This window comes from Canis aureus, chromosome 9 (assembly GCF_053574225.1).
Source record: "Canis aureus isolate CA01 chromosome 9, VMU_Caureus_v.1.0, whole genome shotgun sequence".
In the NCBI taxonomy this organism is placed as follows: Eukaryota; Metazoa; Chordata; class Mammalia; order Carnivora; family Canidae; genus Canis; species Canis aureus.
In genome coordinates, this window is record NC_135619.1 from 70,052,863 (window position 1) to 70,071,512 (window position 18,650).

Sequence of the window (18,650 nt, forward strand, 5' to 3'; positions counted from 1 at the left end):
ATGCTACCTCTCCCATCAAATCATCTGTGTATGAGTCAGACATCTTTGTCTCATTCATCACCTCAGCTTTTACAAAACTGAAATTGCATTTATAGAAATAAAAGTAGAGCAGAAGCAGAAATGCCAGAGATCACACACCACATACAGATTCATCAATGAAGGGGTGGAATGATCACTTCCCCCTTGGTCTCCCGTGAGCCCCTCCCCACCATGACTCCTTCTTCTCTTCTCTATTCTGTTTTTATTGAATGTATTACCACATGACACATCATCTCTTTCACTGTTGGTTGTTTTCTGTATACTATCTCTTCTTGACTAAAATGGAAATTCATGGGAGCAGGGACTTTGGGCTTGCTTCATGTTCTTACCCACCGTGTAATAGGTGCTCAATAATATAAAAAAATAAATGAATTTCAACTCACTCCTGATTTCTTGCTTATTGGACATCACCAATCTTTCCCTCTTGTTCTTTCCCTTGAATCTCCGTCACCTACTAGGCTGGTATCATCACTGCCTTCCTCCCTGAGATAAAAAGGTAATTTAAAAACAAAAGAAAGAAAAAGGGAGAAAGAAGAAACTAGTAGAAAATTAAGCATAAAGCTATTCAAGTCAGCATTATCATCTTTATACATTGCAGTTGATGCCTGGACACTCTATAGATCTTACAACTTGCGTTTTAATTTGGGGCACACTTTTATAGCATCTACCATGGTAAGGACAGAACAGGATTTTAACGGCCGAGGGCAGTTTGCACATTAGTTTGCAAAATTGCCAATTTCTAATATATTACAGGGAAACAGAAAAGACTGAAACATATTTGCAATGAGTCAAATATAGATTTTATTTTTAAAAACATACTTTGATTAATTTCAGGTACCTAATTATCTCCTCAATTTAACAACTATGTCTGTTTCAATGACAGCTTTTAAAAAATATTTGACTCCAATAAACCTCCCCTAAAAACTTGTTATGCTATTAATTTGATAATATTTTTTAATGGAATGTTCATTTGGTAAAGAAAGCCCCGTACATATCGTAAAAAGTTGATCCCTTCAAAAATGAAATACAAAATAATACTTGACTATCCCTGTAGTCGAGTATACTGGACTAAAAATGGCTATGCTGAGCATCCACCGCACCATCTACTCTGATGGCCTTGGATGCCTGTCTGAGGCTGGGGATTGGATACAAAGCCCCATGGCCATGTGAGCTCCAGCTATGTGGTCCATCCTCAGTGCAATGCAAACTCATACAAAAATAAAACTTGAGAAACTCAGGGTTTTGCCATTGCCTTCATGTTTTTGATAGTGATGATAAAGATGGGTGTAACGTGTAGATACGTCTTCTTTTCCTTAAATGATCATTTATTCATCAGCAACAGAAGATGAAAAAGGAAGAGTGACAAAGAACAAATGGATTTCCCCATATTTAAGGTGTAGTATCGGGATCCCTGGGTGGCGCAGCGGTTTGGCGCCTGCCTTTGGCTCAGGGCGCGATCCTGGAGACCCGGGATCGAATCCCACGTCAGGCTCCCGGTGCATGGAGCCTGCTTCTCTCTCTGCCTGTGTCTCTGCCTCTCTCTCTCTCTCTCTGAGTGTGACTATCGTAAATAAATAAAAAAAAAAAAATTAAAAAAAAAAATAAGGTGTAGTATGTGAAATGTTGGCCCTAGAGTCAGAAGGTCTAGATTCTCAGCCTATTTTGTCAGTGACGGGTCTGTTCAAGGCCCCATATCTATATTGATACACTGAGAAGCGGGGTCCAATATTGGTACTCAATCAATTTACAAAGGTAAAGAGCATAGCTGTGGACCAAGTTTTGGACTTGTTGGAAATTCAAGCCAGCAAGCACTTTTCCAATGGATGTTCTATGCCAGGCCAGTAGTACCATATTTCCCCTGGGGAGTGGACTTAAAATACATGCTTACGTGTATGCACACACAGGCACACACAGTAGTGACCGCCCACAGGAGGGTTATGAACCTTGAGATACTTTCAATTGGAAATACAATATCACATAGAAGAAAAGAAATGGAGATGTTTTGTACTCAGATCTCAATGCCACCCTTTGCCCTATGTGATTGTGGGTGAGTCCTTTAGTCTCCTTGACCGGCTGAGTCTGCATCTGAAGATTGGCAGTTCAGACCTGTGCATCATGCGGTAGTGACAGAGCCTAAGATGGTCTATTTAAATAGACCATCAAATGGGTCCAGGCACACACACTTGGTGCTCAGGGAAGGTCGGCTGTGATCGCCATGACCACACTGATGACGGTGGGGACAAAAGGGGCCAGTTGTAGCGTTCCATAAATAGGTTTCACAGGACAATAGGAAATTTCAGCTCAGAAGCTGTAAGTCAGGGGCCTGAAGGCTATGAGTCACCACTTTGCTTCGTGCCTGTCAGTTCATTTTTGAGAATCCACAGAAATAGAAATGTTCTATCAGACCAACTTGGATTGCCATCTGGCCCACACATTTTCCTGGCACGGCCCGAAGGCCAGCACTGCTATTCTCCCCTCCAAGCAAAACCCCAAGTTTAGCAGAACAAAATCTGGTGCTGAAATGCATCAAGCACAGCATCGGTTAATTATCACGATTAGCATATTAGTAGTAGCTCTGGGGCAATTAATATGAATAATAATTGAATCTGGGCTATAGTAGTTAAAATAACTACTAGTTATGTTAATATAAACTGCTAGTAAACTATTTAACAGACCAGCAACACCGACAGGGAATATTTTACACTTTTTAAATGGCTTTTACATTCATTAGCTTGTTGAGTCTTCTTTTGGTTATATTATTATCCTTAGTGTCTCTTTAGGGAAACTGAGGTTTCAGGCAATTGAGACTTAGCCCAGGTGACAAGCTGATATGCTAAAGTCTGGAATTGGAAAGTCTGTCTTCTGGCTACTTGTGTAGCAAGGCCTGGAGATTGAGAGAGGAAAGATAAATTCATGAAATAAAAAGCATTGCTTGGCTCAACCACTGGGTACCCCAGGATGCCAGGGCAGGAGAGAGCTCAGTGTTCATCAAATGCAACTTTCTCCTACAAATGCGGAAAATGACTTACCTCCAATGAATAATCTATGACACAGATTCCAAATTGATTTTTTTTATTTCAGTTCCTTTATGAGGTCCCAGTCTTGAATTCTAAAAGTGATCTTTTTAAAAATTTCTGTGAGCTGAAAATCAAATAATTAAGTTTGTTAACGGTGCATATTAACTTATCAATTTAGCTCTAAACCACGGTCAAATGCTGCATTTCCAAAAATGTGTCCCATTGAACTCTAATTCAGTAACGTAGTATTAACTATTGTGGAAAAAGAGGATTTCTTGGTCAATTACATTGACATATTCTGGGTTAAAACATGAATTAAACAGATACATTTTTATTGCTGACCTTTTTGTTTTTTACCTTAAATATGCAAATAGTGTGCTGTGTTCCCATCCATCTTTGACCGTGAAATCCTTTGCATTCAGAAAATCTCTTGAGACTCATATCCAAAAGATCAGTTTGGGACACTTTGGCGCAGTGGCATTTTTTGCCAGGTTTTGGTGCATTTGCTTTGTAGCAGTTATTCCTGATATATAAAAGCCTGCTGGGTTTACTTCTCAGTCTCTGGCCAACTTATAGAGGGTTGAAGTCCCTAAAAATATGAACTGCAGATATAAGGGAAGCCTTCCCAATCTTATTTCATTCTAACTTCAATGACTTTCCAGGTAATTAAATCCACTCTATATGTACAAGTTCCAAACCTTATTGGTGGCCCTAAACCTCCTCATCAGTGACACTCGTCTTCCAGGGCTGTGTACTGAGTGCCTACGACGTGCCAGTTTTCACACACTTGCTTGTTATTTTAGGCTCCTACTTCTGGATTGGGGCTTCCTGTGGTGAGGCACCTGAAAAGAAAACATGCACAGAAGGGTGAGTATTTATAGGTTTGGGGTTCTGAATTAGACAGTTGCACTTGCACAGATAATCACTAACAATAGTCGTAATCCCTGAGTGTGATCACATTAAATGAGAAGTGACCTCAGCCGTTCCTTCCAGGTGGCCTCGATAATAGACCTACAAGAAAAGAGAAAAGACAAACCAACAATGAGGGCCTTTGGTATGAACAGAACTTTTTATAATAAAGAATATTAAGAATAACAGGAAAGAAATGAGAAAAGTACAGGATATTAGGCCCACAGCTTGGTAATGTTTACTGTTCTCAGAGACACATTTGTTTTACTATTAACCCTTCAAATTCATAGGCTTTGAAATTGAGGAGTTCCTTCTGATTTAAAACTTGACTTCAGCTGTGTGTGTCCTAGAAATCTGATGGTTTCTCTGTTTGCTTTCTTATAATTTTTTAGGAAAAAAGTTGACTTCGAAAATTCCATAAGAATAAAGAGTTATAGGGTGGTTTGGGGTATGTGGTCATTCTGACTTAAAATACTAAACATTTCAATTTGTTTTAAATATCCAATTCAGCATAGAAGCTCCTTGTTTGCTCCATTTTGAAAACAAAAACAAAGACAAAAAACAAAACAAAACAAAAACCGGCCAAAGTACTAAGTTTGAAAAAGTGTCCAATGAAACTGTAACTTTCTTTCTCAAAGACCTACACATATGGATTTTTTACTTTGCACTTAAGACCACATTTTTAAAGGCTGTTACTCCCCTAGCCTTGTCTTTGAATATGTAAAACTCTGCATGCATCTAATAGGTCCTTCAATTGTCCACTTGCACCTTCAAATTATGGGACAAGTGGCCAATTGGGCCTGCAATTGGCTAATTGCACTGACAATTAGCCAATTGTGGGTATAATTAGCTGCATGTAGAATTAATCATATGCACAGAGTGGGCGGCCACTCTTTGAAAACATAGAACTAAATGTGTTCTAGATGCACATCTGTACCCAGGCACAAAGGGGACACAGGCGAGGATCCTTGATGAATCACTCTTAAGAGAATCATTAAAACAAATTTGGTGCTTGGTTACAAAGACACCATGATTAAACCCTGAACATCCAGTCTACTTGCTTTCTCTACCAGGAGCTCAGCGTGGACAAGGCAAAGAAGGTCCCAGCATTAAAAACTGATTCTTCCGACTGAAGGCCTTTGCAACAAGGTATCCTGTCTGCTGCTACCCTTACTTTAGATTTTTAAACTAAATCTTTGGGTTTATGATACAGTTGGTGAGTTGCCTCAGGCAGACTCTGTAACTAGAGTCCTCAGTCAGGAACCTGACTCCTTTTGGTCCACAGTGTAAAATGTTATCATCTTCTTTATCTCTAACACCCAAGCTTCCCAAGCTGGTGTGTGCATATTCCTAAAAATAATTTTAAATTCTAAACTAAACAACAGAAAAATTTGAAAGCAGTTAAAGTCGTGCTGATCAAAATCCTATCGGTTCATTTATTTACTTCCCTATAACCCCATTTCCTCGTCTTTAAGGACAAACTAATATGGATCAATGATAACTACTTCAGAGGTGTTTTGTTTTGTTTTGGAATTAAATATGGTCATTGAGAATTATATAATGAAAAAGAGAACGTGAGAGAGAGAAGAAGAGAGAGAGAAAGAGAGTGAGATGCTGGAATCCAACACTCAATAAATCAAGATACTAACATATGAAAACCTCTAAGGTTTCCTGCTATAAAGAATTTTTCCTTTATCTCAGCATTTTACCAAACAAACTTGACCAAAGGCCAGTCTTTTCAGGTAATACCTGTTACTTGGTGATGGGAAATGCCACTCTAGATCGAATAGCCAGTTGATTATCAAACAAAATCCAGGGATTTTGGCTACTTCCATCCCTCCTCATGAGCCTCAAACTTCACTTCAACTCTCATCTTCCACTTAGGGAAGAACCTTTCAGAAATCCATCAGTACTGCAGGCAACTCCATCCACTGAGCTTTCCCACACTGCTGCCCCTCCCCAAGGTTTTTTTTTTTTTTTTTTTAATTTATTTTTTATTGGTGTTCAATTTACTAACATACAGAATAACACCCAGTGCCCGTCACCCATTCACTCCCACCCCCCGCCCTCCTCCCCTTCTACCACCCCTAGTTCGTTTCCCAGAGTTAGCAGTCTTTACGTTCTGTCTCCCTTTCTGATATTCCCCACACATTTCTTCTCCCTTCCCTTCTATTCCCTTTCACTATTATTTATATTCCCCAAATGAATGAGAACATATAATGTTTGTCCTTCTCCGACTGACTTACTTCACTCAGCATAATACCCTCCTGTTCCATCCACGTTGAAGCAAATGGTGGGTATTTGTCACGACCCAGCAATTGCACTGTTGGGGATTTACCCCAAAGATACAAATGCAGTGAAACGCCGGGACACCTGCACCCCTCCCCAAGGTTTCAAATAACCACCACCCATATGAAACAAAGGCCATGTGAAATGGACAGGGGCATTCCCAATGTTAGAGATGTTGAGGAGTAAGAACCATGAATGATAGAACACTTCCTAAACATGCAGACATGCTTTCTGATAATGAGGGAGACATTTGTTTTCTTCCTAGTTTCTAAATGCTGTTAGATTTTAAAACACATTCTTGTTTACAGAAATTCCATACATGTCATATCTATGTCTAGGAAGGAAGGAAGAAAAGAAGGGAGTAGAGAGAGCACTTAACCTTGCGTCAGATAGTTTTACAGGTGTTACCTTATTTTCTCCTCAAAATAATGATATCGAATATGAATAATAACTGTCTCATTTTGGGGGTGAGATTACTGAGCCTCGGGGAAGTTAAATGATTTTCCTTAGGTTATACAGTAGCAAGCAAAAGGTTTAAGATTCCCAAACTCACATCTCCAAATCTTCTTTGGAACAAATTCTTTAAATATAAACCATGTAGTCATAGACATATGAGAAAATATTATGATCATTATATTTCATGTTCAAATGCATGTGAAACAGTCATTCAAGTGTGTGTGTCTGAACACATACATCTGTATTTGTGATCTTCTTTTTTTTTATTTATTTATTTATAATAGTCACAGAGAGAGAGAGAGAGAGAGAGGCAGAGACACAGGCAGAGTGAGAAGCAGGCTCCATGCACCGGGAGCCCGATGTGGGATTCGATCCCGGGTCTCCAGGATCGCGCCCTGGGCCAAAGGCAGGCGCTAACCCGCTGCACCACCCAGGGATCCCTGTATTTGTGATCTTCTACATAAATACTCATTTGTATTAAGAAATTCTATGAATGGTAATCTGATGCTAAGAGAAGTAAACTTTGCCTTGTCTTCTAATTGAACTGAGCCTAAATTCTGGATTTACAGATCAATGTTTTCATTCCTCAAAGACCTCAGTGTTAGTCAAGGCCAGAATCTCTATGCCACTGCAGATCCCCAACAATAGTGTAGAAGAAAGGACTCATTCATTGAACATGCTCTTCTAGTTAGAATAAACAGACACATCTCACCCACAAGCAAGGTGATCTAATGCTTCCCATTATATATTTCTTAGTGGTTTACAAAGCACTCTTGTAGATATAGATAAATTCATTATCCAAAATCCAACGAAGACATCACTGTTGTCATTAATTATAATCCAGTAACCAGGTCCCATGAGTCATCCAGTATTGGAATTCAAAGAACCTTTAATGTCAGTGTCCTGGTTCCCCATGGCAGCCAGGGCTTGACCTTCCTTATCTGTAGATCACTCATCTTGAGGCCACAATTCACCACAGCACAGCCAGGAAACCAAAAGAGTTTCTTAGGAGACTGAAAGACTTAGTCCTGCACTCTGGTCTCCATTCAGTACCAATAAATATGATAAGAATCACTTGGTTTTAAGTTTACTTAAAAGGATATATGACAAAGTGCTATATATATGTCTCATCAAAGTGTTATTACTTACAGAATTGGCTGTTAAGAGGCCAAACAGAAAGAGAAAGAAGAAAAAAATGTTTAAAGAAATTAATAAACTTAAGAAAGATGAATCATGGCATTCTGGGGGCATGGGTGTAAGGACAAATAGTCCCACAGATCTCAAGGTCATGATTGTTTACTCAAGTGGTAGTGCTGTATACAAAACGAAAGTTGGGGAATAATTAAATAGTTCTGAATATGCACTAGAAAATTTTACTGCCATGTTTACAATAAAGCAAACAAACAAAAAATTGAGACAATAGAAACAAGTTTGCCTTTGGAGGGAGAAAGGGAAGGAAAGTAACCCCCCTTTCTTTGAAGGCTGAGAGATCCTACAGGTTATTTCCTCCAGTTACCATTAAAAACCTTTCACATCTGTTTTATCTTGCTTTTATTAATGGAGAGATGAAGTTTAAGAGCAACTCTCATACTTAAAGTCACACTTTGAGTTTCAAACTCAGGGAGGATTTATTCCAAAGCCCATACTGTGAGCTGACTGGACCATCTTTGTATGGGACTCTTCATTTCCTGCACAAGTAAGTTGAGGTTCTGGTATTAGAGATATTGGTGAAGAAGATAGGAACCTATTAACTGTGCGCACACAGTCACCTGCAGAGCCAGTCGCACACCCAGGGCCCTTCCTTCACTGCCCATGTGGCTGCAACCCTCTTCCCCCTAGTGCCTAAAGAGAGGTCACAGGCTGGCGTTTACACCCTGACCCCCTAACTGAGTATCTGTAGCAGGCAGACCCAGAGCATTAACGAAAGGTTGCTTTTTTGTATTTATAAAGAATAACAGCTACATGCCACTAATGCAGTGCCATTTCATTTAATGACATCCAGCTCTGAGTGATTTAATTATTCTTTTAGTCACTGAAACATTCATCATAGTTTTCCAGCGGCTCCAAGAGAGCCCACTTGCCTCTTGAATCCATTAACGTAGAGACTGCGAGCTGGCCTCCCCTTGGAAATCCATTCAGTTGTGAATCTGGGGAAAAAGGACTGATACCTTTCAAAGAGTCATTTATGGTTTTGTCATGGATTTTTAAAAGCTTTATTATGTTGCTACTGTGGGTCCTACTATGTTCCGGGTTCTTGCATTGGGCTATTCTTCTTAAATGTTTTCAATTATCACGAAAACCAAGAAGGCAGGAAGCTTTATTCCCATTCTACAGGTGAGAAAACAAAGTGCCAGAGACTTCAAGTGGGTTCACCAAGGCCACACATCTAGCTATGATCTGAACATGGGTTTGCCCAAAACTTTTACCAGGGACATAAGAGGTGTAGATAATTGTAAGAACCCTGATAATAGTTGCTAATGGAACCGTGTATACCAGGCATTTCACATTCATTATTTGTATGAATCCTTCAAATAACCTAGCGAGTTCGACTTCCTTAATATCAAATAAATAACCAGACCCAGGGAAGTTGAGTGATGTGCTAAGAATCACAAAGAAAAAGTACAGAACCAGGGCTCATTTTGGGGTCTAACTTCAAAGTAATTGTAAATTCCTCATGCTGTGCATTGGCATTAATAGAATCGGGATCAAATTCTTCACTGGTGATTGTAGAGATTAGTCAGTGCGCAAAGATTACCCCCTTCATTTGGCAAAAGGGCTTGATCCTTAGTTTATTGGGTTTTTGTGATGTTTCAAATAAGATTGGGTTTTTGTGATATTTCAAATATGTTTATGACACGTGCATAGCATATAATATGATGAATGTATAACTATGGGTAAACGGTGGCATCTAAAACATTAGGCTGCCATGAGTCAGCATGGCAAAGACTCAGATGTAATTTTTAGACGGAAGTGAGCTACAGTAGTAACTCTTTCCACCTGGACTCCATTCTACTCCTGCTGACTGCAATATTTCTCAAAGCTTAAAATAATCATACTCTACAGCATTGGAATTGCATTTTAGGAATTTATTCTAAGCAAAGGATCTGAGAGATGCCACATATTACATGAGGATGGTCATTGCTAGGAAAAAAAAATACCCTCAAACTGGGAACATCCTACAGATTGTGATTGTTATGTAAATTATAGTGTATTTATTCAATTGCATCCCACGAATGATCCTTAAGAATGATACATATGTGTACAGACACATGCATATGCACAAGTATACATATATAGACAAAGAACAAAAGAATACCCCAAAACAATTTAACAGTGGATTCAGGTTGGCTGAGGAGGGGGATCATGGATGTGTTTGCAATTTTGTGTGTGTGTCTCTGGGTTTGCCTGCTATAGATACTCAGGTGGTCAGGGTGTAAACTCCAGCCTATGACCTCTCTTTAGGCTCTGGGGGGAAGGGGGTTGCACACACAAAATGCATGTGTGTGTTTATTAAGCTTCTTTCTGTTTGCCAAGTTTTCCTTATTGAGTATGACTTTTTTTAGTAATTCACAAATAAAGGGCCATGTCTGAATACCCTGTGGCATACTCCAGCCTGCTCCTAACCAGAAGCATTGTTATAATTCAAGCAAACGTCCTGGAACACCTGTCTGTCTTCATAGACCTGGTGAACTGCATAGTCTCCTTGGTAGCAGGGGCTATCTGGTAAATGCTGTCAGCTCTAAATAAAACCGTGATGTCAGTCTCCATAATAAAGTCCAAAGCGTACTTGTCTTAAATATCCACAAGGAGATGGAGGAAAAATCCTTACTTGAGCTGTGAAGATGGCACAGCAATGGTTTTTGTGATAAAACAGGCTTTACCCAAGGACCCTTGGTATAGATAGCATGGCTTTACTTATTCAAACTCTTGGTCGTTGTTTTCTGCTCGATTTTTTTCCAAAAACAGGGTTAATTGACTTTGTGCATAGAACAGGCACCTTCAACCAGTTTAAGAATTAAAGCTTATTTATAACATTAACAATAAAATGAAAGTCTGCAATGTCTGATTACAGTGTTCCTTATATTAATTAAGGCATACTTACAAATGAAAGATTTTGATGTGCTAATTCAGTAAAGTCTTAAAATGATTTATTATATTTTAATCCCAGGAGAGTCTAGGTATATGCCTGTGTATAGATATACACACGCATGTGCACACACACAAACATGTAATACACTTCCAGGCAAAATCTAACAGTTATTCATGTGAATAAAGTAAACCAAATATTGAGCAGTTACTCTATGCACCAGGCATTTTGCCCAGTGCTTTGTAAATATTATTTCTGCCAATATTTACATAAAACTCATAAAACTAAGTTCTGCAGTCACCCCTTCCACAGATGGGACCCTGGTTTGAGAGGTTTTCAACTCCGTGAGACCATGATAAGAACTTTTTTTTTTAAGATTTTATCTATTTATTCATGATAGTCACACAGAGGAGAGAGAGAGAGAGAGAGAGAGAGGCAGAGACACAGGCAGAGGGAGAAGCAGGCTCCATGCAGGGAGCCCGACGTGGGATTCGATCCCGGGTCTCCAGGATCACGCCCCGGGCCAAAGGCAGGCGCCAAACTGCTGTGCCACCCAGGGATCCCCCATGGTAAGAACTTAACCTTGACTCTTGAGAGTGTATCCCACATGGTTGAGGGCAAACGATTCTAGTTTCTCAAAGCCCATTCCATGCTGCTGAGAACCAGGGAATGAGCTCTCTTACATTGGGGATTCCTACAAATAGGGTCAATTCAAGTATCTCTAGGGGAAAACTCTTTGGTTGGTACAGACTTACGAGAGTGACCACTTGCAGAAAATGGAGTCTTAAAACCAGACCTCTCATCCCTTTATGATCTATGCAACAATCTGTATGATGCCAGAATGTTGGAAATATCCCTTCATTTTGCAACATCTTATAGGCAGTGAGATCCGCTCATCCTTGAAGAAGCAGCATGGTCTGCTGGACTTCTCACTGCCCCCGTGCTGATGGTCAGCTTCCCCTTTCACTCATGTCTGTGACTGTGGGCAAGGATCTCTCACTCTCCCTCCCTTCCTTCCTTCCTTCCTTCCTTCCTTCCTTCCTTCCTTCCTTTCTCTTCCGTCTTTCTTTCTTTCTTTCTTTCTTTCTTTCTTTCTTTCTTTCTTTCTTTCTTTCTGGCTTCAGTTTCTTCAGCAGCAAATGAGTCAAGCAAGAGGTCTGGGCTGTGAATGCCGAGCTCTTGTACCCAAGGATCTTGAGACATAAAAGCAATGAGGTTTTATTCCCCCTGGCTTCACACACAGGCACAGGCTCTTAAATGCCTCCATCTGAGATAAGACTATTTGCAAAAAGCTCCAACAGCCTTACCCTCTTACAAGCTAAGCTTTACTTTTTTTTTTTTAATTTTTTTTAGTTTAGGGTGGTGGCAGGTTTCTCTCTCTCTCTCTCACTCTTTTTTTTTTTTTTTTTTTTTTTTTTTAGTGTGGGGGTACTGTTCTGTTTTGCTTTTCCCCAGATTCAGTGAATGCTGTAAGAATTAGAGCTCCATGATTTTCCCTGGAAGCCTTGGTTGGCAGGAGGCCTCTCCCTGGGCTGCTCCGCTCCAAGTCTCACCAGACCCTCGGGCAGACTCCCTGCGTCCACATCCCAAGAGGAGACAGTGGGGAGAAAGGGCCCCAGGTATGGTTGAGCAGAGATCCAGAGGCCCAGCCGCCTAGTCCTGGGGGTCCACCCCTGGCTGCAGGTTCTGAGGGGCGAATCTGTGCCGATCAGGGCATTCATTTGGCTCTATCCCCGCCTCCTCCTCAGTTAACACCCCAGCACACACAATACCAACGAAGGTGATTATCTCTGCTAGCATAATTCCTCCCTAACATCTGCTTTCGCCCATAACACTCCACTAATTTTTCCCTCATTTCATTACACATAATTTTCTTTCAACACAATCTACATGTATTAAGTGGTAATGACTTTCCAGTTAAGAGCAAATCGACACCAAGGGACCCCGGTCCCCCCCACGGTTGCCTGCAGAGCCTGACTCTGGCTATTAGAGATAAATTCCGTACCTCAGGAAGCTGCAGTGAGGTAATCAATCAATTAAGCGGTTAGGACATACATTATCAAACTTCCACAGTGCGGGGGGCAGGGGGCCATGCTGATGTACTCGCCGTGATTTTTTAGGAATTCAAAAAAAAAAGTGAATAAATAAGATCGAGAGCTATTATACAACCAGGCTATAATTTGCCACTCAAAGTCAGGGGCTGGTTTTGTCAGACTTAATGCTGTGGAGTGAATGGGGACGAGCCTGAGGCCTTGGACAAACGTTCTCTGGGCAGAAATCCTGGCTCTGCTGCTGTTTTTTGGTGTGTCCTGGGGCACTCAGGTTGGCGGGCTGGGAGTCTGACATTTGTGTCCTTTATAAAGGAAAAAGAGACACCTGGAATTATAACTCTAACTGCCTCAGTTTGTGGTGGGGATTAGCTAAGATTGTGCATATGGAAGCACCTGGCCCATAACAGACACTCAGGAAACCTTCATTATCTTACTTGTCCTCCTGGGCTATGGATGGAGGACACGTAAGGTGAGCAGAGATCACCGAAATGCTACCATCAAGCCCTAGAGTTACATTCCTCCTTCCTCCCCCACCCATCATCATCAGTTTTCTCAGGTTCCTTAAGAAAAAGCCAAAATGTACAGAAGCCTGGAATGACATTCAGGATATCACCAGCCCTCACTCATTGGCTTTACATGCTGCCCCCTGCGTGCCCAAAGCTCACTTACCTCATCAGTAAAAACGGACGTATTAATGTTTTATCCACCACTGTAAGGGTCACCGCAAGACTCAGAAGAAACATATATTAAACTGCTCTGAAAATTGTAGATCACAAACAAAATAGGATTTTTAAAAAGTAATATAATTTAGCCTACCAGCATTTTTTTTAAAGAAACTCAAACCATCCTATAAATATCTCATGTGTCTGAAAAGTATATTAAACGTTGCCCACACAGTTCAAAAGACAAATTAGTTGCAAAAGCAGAGGAAGAAAAAAAAAACACTAGGTAGATGTGGCACTATAAAAATAAAATATTTGTGAAATAAATAAAATAAATGGACAAAATATTTTTATCATATGTGTCAACCAATAATATACAAATATGCTTATATGACACATAATATTACATTCTCATAAATCAGTAAAAAGGAGAAAGGAAAAATAAAATAAAATAGTAGCTATAATAATAAGGTGAACAAGGCTTACTACTTGCCAAGTCATCCTAAAAGCTTCATGTATTTTATTTAACAAGAAAATAAAACATCCAAGTAAAAATAAACAAATGAAAAAAGGAACACTAAAATAACATATGAAAATATTAAATTTCCTTAGAGTCAAAGAAATGTGAGGTGACATCAAGGAGATACAATTTTTCATGTATCAAATTAATAAGGTTTGAAAAACAGACTTCTCTGGTGCTGAGGCTCCAGGGACAGAGGTATTTTCTATAATGTTGGTGGAATGAAGATCGGCAAAAACAAATAAACAAACATTACTTTTTGAGGAGGCAAATTTCAATGTGTCTCAAAAGCTTGCCATGTGCCTACCCATTGACCCACCAATTATATTGCTTTGGAATTTATCCTTAAAAAAAATCAGGGATATTAACAAATTTTTAACACAAAGATGTTCATTGCATTGTTGTTTATGTTTTCAAAGATTTTATTTATTTATTTATTTATTTATTTATTTATTTATTTATTTGAGAGACAGAGACAGAGAATACCAGCGGAGGGAAGGGGCCACCGAGAGGGAGAAGAAGGCTCCCAGCTGAGCGGGGAGCCAGATATGGGACTCAATCCCAGGACCCTGAGATCATGGCCTGAGCTGAAGGCAGACGCTTAACTGACTGAGGCCCCCTAGGCTCTCCGGGTTATTGTTTATAATGGTAAAATATTGGAAGCGACAGAGTCCAGTTCTGGGGGCTTCACTGAATAGCATTTACTGAGAAATTACTCAGTGCCAGGCCTTAGTCCAACTTCTGTGGCCGTTGCAATGAATATGGTAGGCCAGGTTCCCATTCTCATGGGTCTCCAAGGAGACCTAAACTGAACGAGCTATGGTATAGGAACAAGATGGACTATTGTGAGTTCATTTATTCAAGTTACTTTTCTGGAGTCTGCTGTGTTCCAGGTACTGTTCTGAACCCAGAGGATATGACAGTGTACAAGGTGACGAATCTCCGTGCCCACAGAGCTTACATTCTAATTGGCAAGATCAGAAATGTATAATTAAACATTATGTTGCAGAAGTATATTTAATGATGCGGGGGGGGGGAACACGTTATAAGAAGTGAAAATGGTTATATGACAGGGCACGAAGTGTGAAGCCATTTGTATAAATAAGAAAAATTATTCACACATATGCATTTCTAAAATATTAGAAGGATATACACCAATTTCTAGACAGTAAATATTTCCAGATATTTTTTCCTAAATTTTCTGCATGTGGAGATATGAAAAACAACAACAACAACCAAATGAACTAGAATTTAAAGCCAAGACTGCTGATACCCAGGGCAGGTTCATGCTCAAGCTATTGATTACATTAAAAAATCAGTTGCTCTCTCCATAGTGGCAGCCTCAAGATTTGATTTCTTAACAATGAGGAGCATTAAAATAAAATGAATGCTGGCTTGTTTTCTAAATTTTGTTTCTCCTGACAAAGAAGAGTTCGGTCCTAGGCTCTGGAAGGAGAGGACCTTGGAAATGATCTCCAGCAACAGTGGAGGAAATTGAAGTCTCCACGGGCTAGGAGACTTGCCCTAGGAGGTAGAGCAGGACCTGAGCCCTGTTCGACCCATACTGACTTCACTTTACAGCGTCACTGTCTCAAGATGATGGAGAACACCAGGAGTAGAACAACTACTGCTCAAAATTATTATCCATTCCACGAGAGAGTCTACTTCTAAACAAAAGCAGGACAAAGTTGAGTAAACTCTTGCTTCATCCCCTTAGAATAGTTGGAGCTCCTGGGTCCCGCATGCTGGCAGAGGGAAGATGAGAGCCTGTAGGCTGTAGGAACTTTTTCCATGATTGAGGTAGTTTATTTCCAAATGAAAATTATTCAAGCCCTGTATGGAGCAAGATGGTGTTGTAGAAATTAGTCATTTGAGTTACAGAAAGCAGCAAGTTACAGAATGTCCTCTTCCTTGTCAATGATATTAGGGTAATTGTTTAGGATAATTATTAGGATGTCACTCAGGGCACATTGTGGTTCCCAGAGCCCATCCACATGCCCCTTGCCTGTGATCTTCTCGTGGATCATGATACGTCAATGTTGTGCCCAGTTTCTAGGCGAGCACATCAAGACTCTGATAACCCAAATAGCGAACCTATAGTCACATCTCAGAAATGGAGCAGAGCCTAAACAAACCATGGACACTAAGTCACGGTACTTTCTTGTGGGAAAGAATGGGGAAAGGCTTTTTAGCATAGGTTTTGAACTCAAAACTCTTGTCACAAATTTGGAGACATGGTACAAAAGCAAATAGAGAAGTTATTATGCTGCTCCCCCTCTTTTTTTTTTTTTTTTTTGCTTTTTGCTTCTGCTTTTTAATGAACCCCAAGAAACCCACTGTATATATTCCAAAACTCCAGCTGTCTGTTATATCTGTCTTCTAAACCTTTCACCTTGTTTGGTTCTTGAACAAAAAAAGTCCTGACTCAGCTACATCTTCATGACAAACAGGATTTTAATTTTTTTAAGAAGTAAATTTGAACGGGACAACGTGGGAGCTCCAAAGAACAGTAGCTTATGAAAACCAAAGCATTTGTTTATCTGGACATTTGTTTTAAGACAAAAGTGAAAAAAAGCACTGGGCTGAACAGATCAGTAGAGGCTTCAGGCTATTTCCAAGGACACCATAAGACCGGGCAAGATGAAACGTGAATAGAAAACATGCCAGATGCACACGGCACAGATACAACTTTCTGTGGCATGCTGATTTGGTTATTTCTATTTTTCCTCGGACGCTAAAGCAACCCCCCCAACACTCTACGGAGCTGGAAAATAGAGTCGTACGCGAAGTGATTAAGAACACCCTTTGCACCACGCCAGTCCTGACGCTTCTACCCCAGGGGGCTCACCGTGCCTGGCTTCTCATCCTGGACTTTCCTCTGGGCTGAGATCCATATCACAAATGTGTCAGAGAAGAATGCCGTCTGGGTGGCTAGGAGTACAATCATATTTTCTCCCATTCCGTCCTCCCATTTAACCACTAGTTTTCTTGCCCTCCCCCCTCCACTCCCCATTGCAAGATGTCTGGCACCCAACGTCTGGCATGAAATCTTACAGATCCACATTTTCCGCAGGGCTGTGACAACAGGTTTCAACTTGACTCGCCATCCCTGGGAACACGAAGTTTCATTTGTTTGTTTCCGAGGACAAGGAGGGTTGTAGCTCTTGGTGCTGGAAAGAGGCGTCTTAACATTTGATTAGATTTTTCTAAAGAGAAGATGAATTCATCTGTCATGGATTATTTAAGAAAAGTATTTTTATTGTATTATATGCTATAAAAGCACATTCCGCATGTGCACGTCATGCCATCGCTTTGTTTTCAAGTTACTGTTAGCCTCGAGAATATCCACTGGCAGAAACCTGCACTCAGCGCCCTAAAATGTTAGCAACAAAAGGATGTGGGGAATCACGTCATCTGTAAATTGTGGTGTCTCTATTCAATATACCATACCTGATTTTACGTGCTGGGGAAAATGATGCCAGAAAGGAAAAGTGGTTTGTTCAACGTGAGAGCTGGTTCATGACAACATTGGAATCCCTAAACCTGAGCCAGGACTTCTGATCATTGGCATCACTGACATGCTCTTCAGGACGCCCTATTGATTAATTTTATGTTTTGCCTTAGTCATTTATTTTTCATATCACAACTTCTATATTTTTAAATAATATTTATTTATTCATGATAAACATACACACACACACAGAGAGAGAGAGAGAGAGAGGCAGAGGGAGAAGCAGGCTCCATGCTGGGAGCCCGATATGGGACTCGATCCCGGGACTCCGGGATCACGCCCTGGGCGGAAGGCAGGTGCTGAACCGCTGAGCCACCCAGGGATCTCTATTTTTTTTTTTTTAAAGTTGGCCCCAGCATATAATACTATCTTTTTGGACTCAAACATGTTATTAATTCTTGATTATCTTGGAAAACTGTCTAAAATCGTTTCCCCACTCTTCCTATTTTAAGTGGTATCATATGGTTTTGTTGATTTGTCCATTGGAGGATGTTGCTATTTTTAACTACTTTAAATAAATTATGAGCCATATACTGGAAACTCGTAGAAGGAAGGAAAAGGGATGGATGGATGGATAGGTAGATGGATGGATAGTATGGGCAAATAAATGGATGGATAGGTAAACACATATTTATACACTCACACTTGATATTTTAATAATAAATAATTATTCTTTTTACACAGATCAGATAATCCATGCTATACACATGCATTTCTTTGGACTCCTTTAAGAATAGAGCTGCCTTCCCCTTACATCTACAGGGCCTGATCCAGGACCAGGCACCCAATAGATGCTGAAAATGTTCATAGAACCCAAATCAGCATCCGCACCATTGGAAGGGCTCAGAGTCCCAGAAAAACTGAGCCTCAAGATTCAGTAGAACTTCTTGAGTTTAAGCAGCCCTGGCCCTGAATCCAAGGCTCCCTGCTTCCAGATGCGGCCCTCCCCCGGCCTGGGCTTCGGGGGGCCTTTGGCTCAGCTGCAATTTGATGACACGCCAATCCCTTTCTGCAAGGCATATCCGGGGTCTATCCCGATGCCTTGCTCCCCCTCTTCCTCCGTATTTATTTATTTATTGTCTTCTCTCCTCTCCCTGTCCCTCTCTCTG

At 40.4% G+C, this 18,650-nt stretch overlaps 1 long non-coding RNA gene across 1 annotated transcript; it reads right to left on the bottom strand.

Annotated features, from left to right (window-relative positions):
* Positions 1-1,651: 1,651 nt before the first annotated feature.
* LOC144320204 (uncharacterized) lies at positions 1,652-17,060 on the bottom strand. The gene is made up of 3 exons (XR_013385761.1): positions 16,879-17,060; positions 3,069-3,898; positions 1,652-2,923 (listed from the first exon to the last, which is right to left on the bottom strand). It is a non-coding gene; the product is annotated as an uncharacterized LOC144320204 (long non-coding RNA).
* Positions 17,061-18,650: the final 1,590 nt, after the last annotated feature.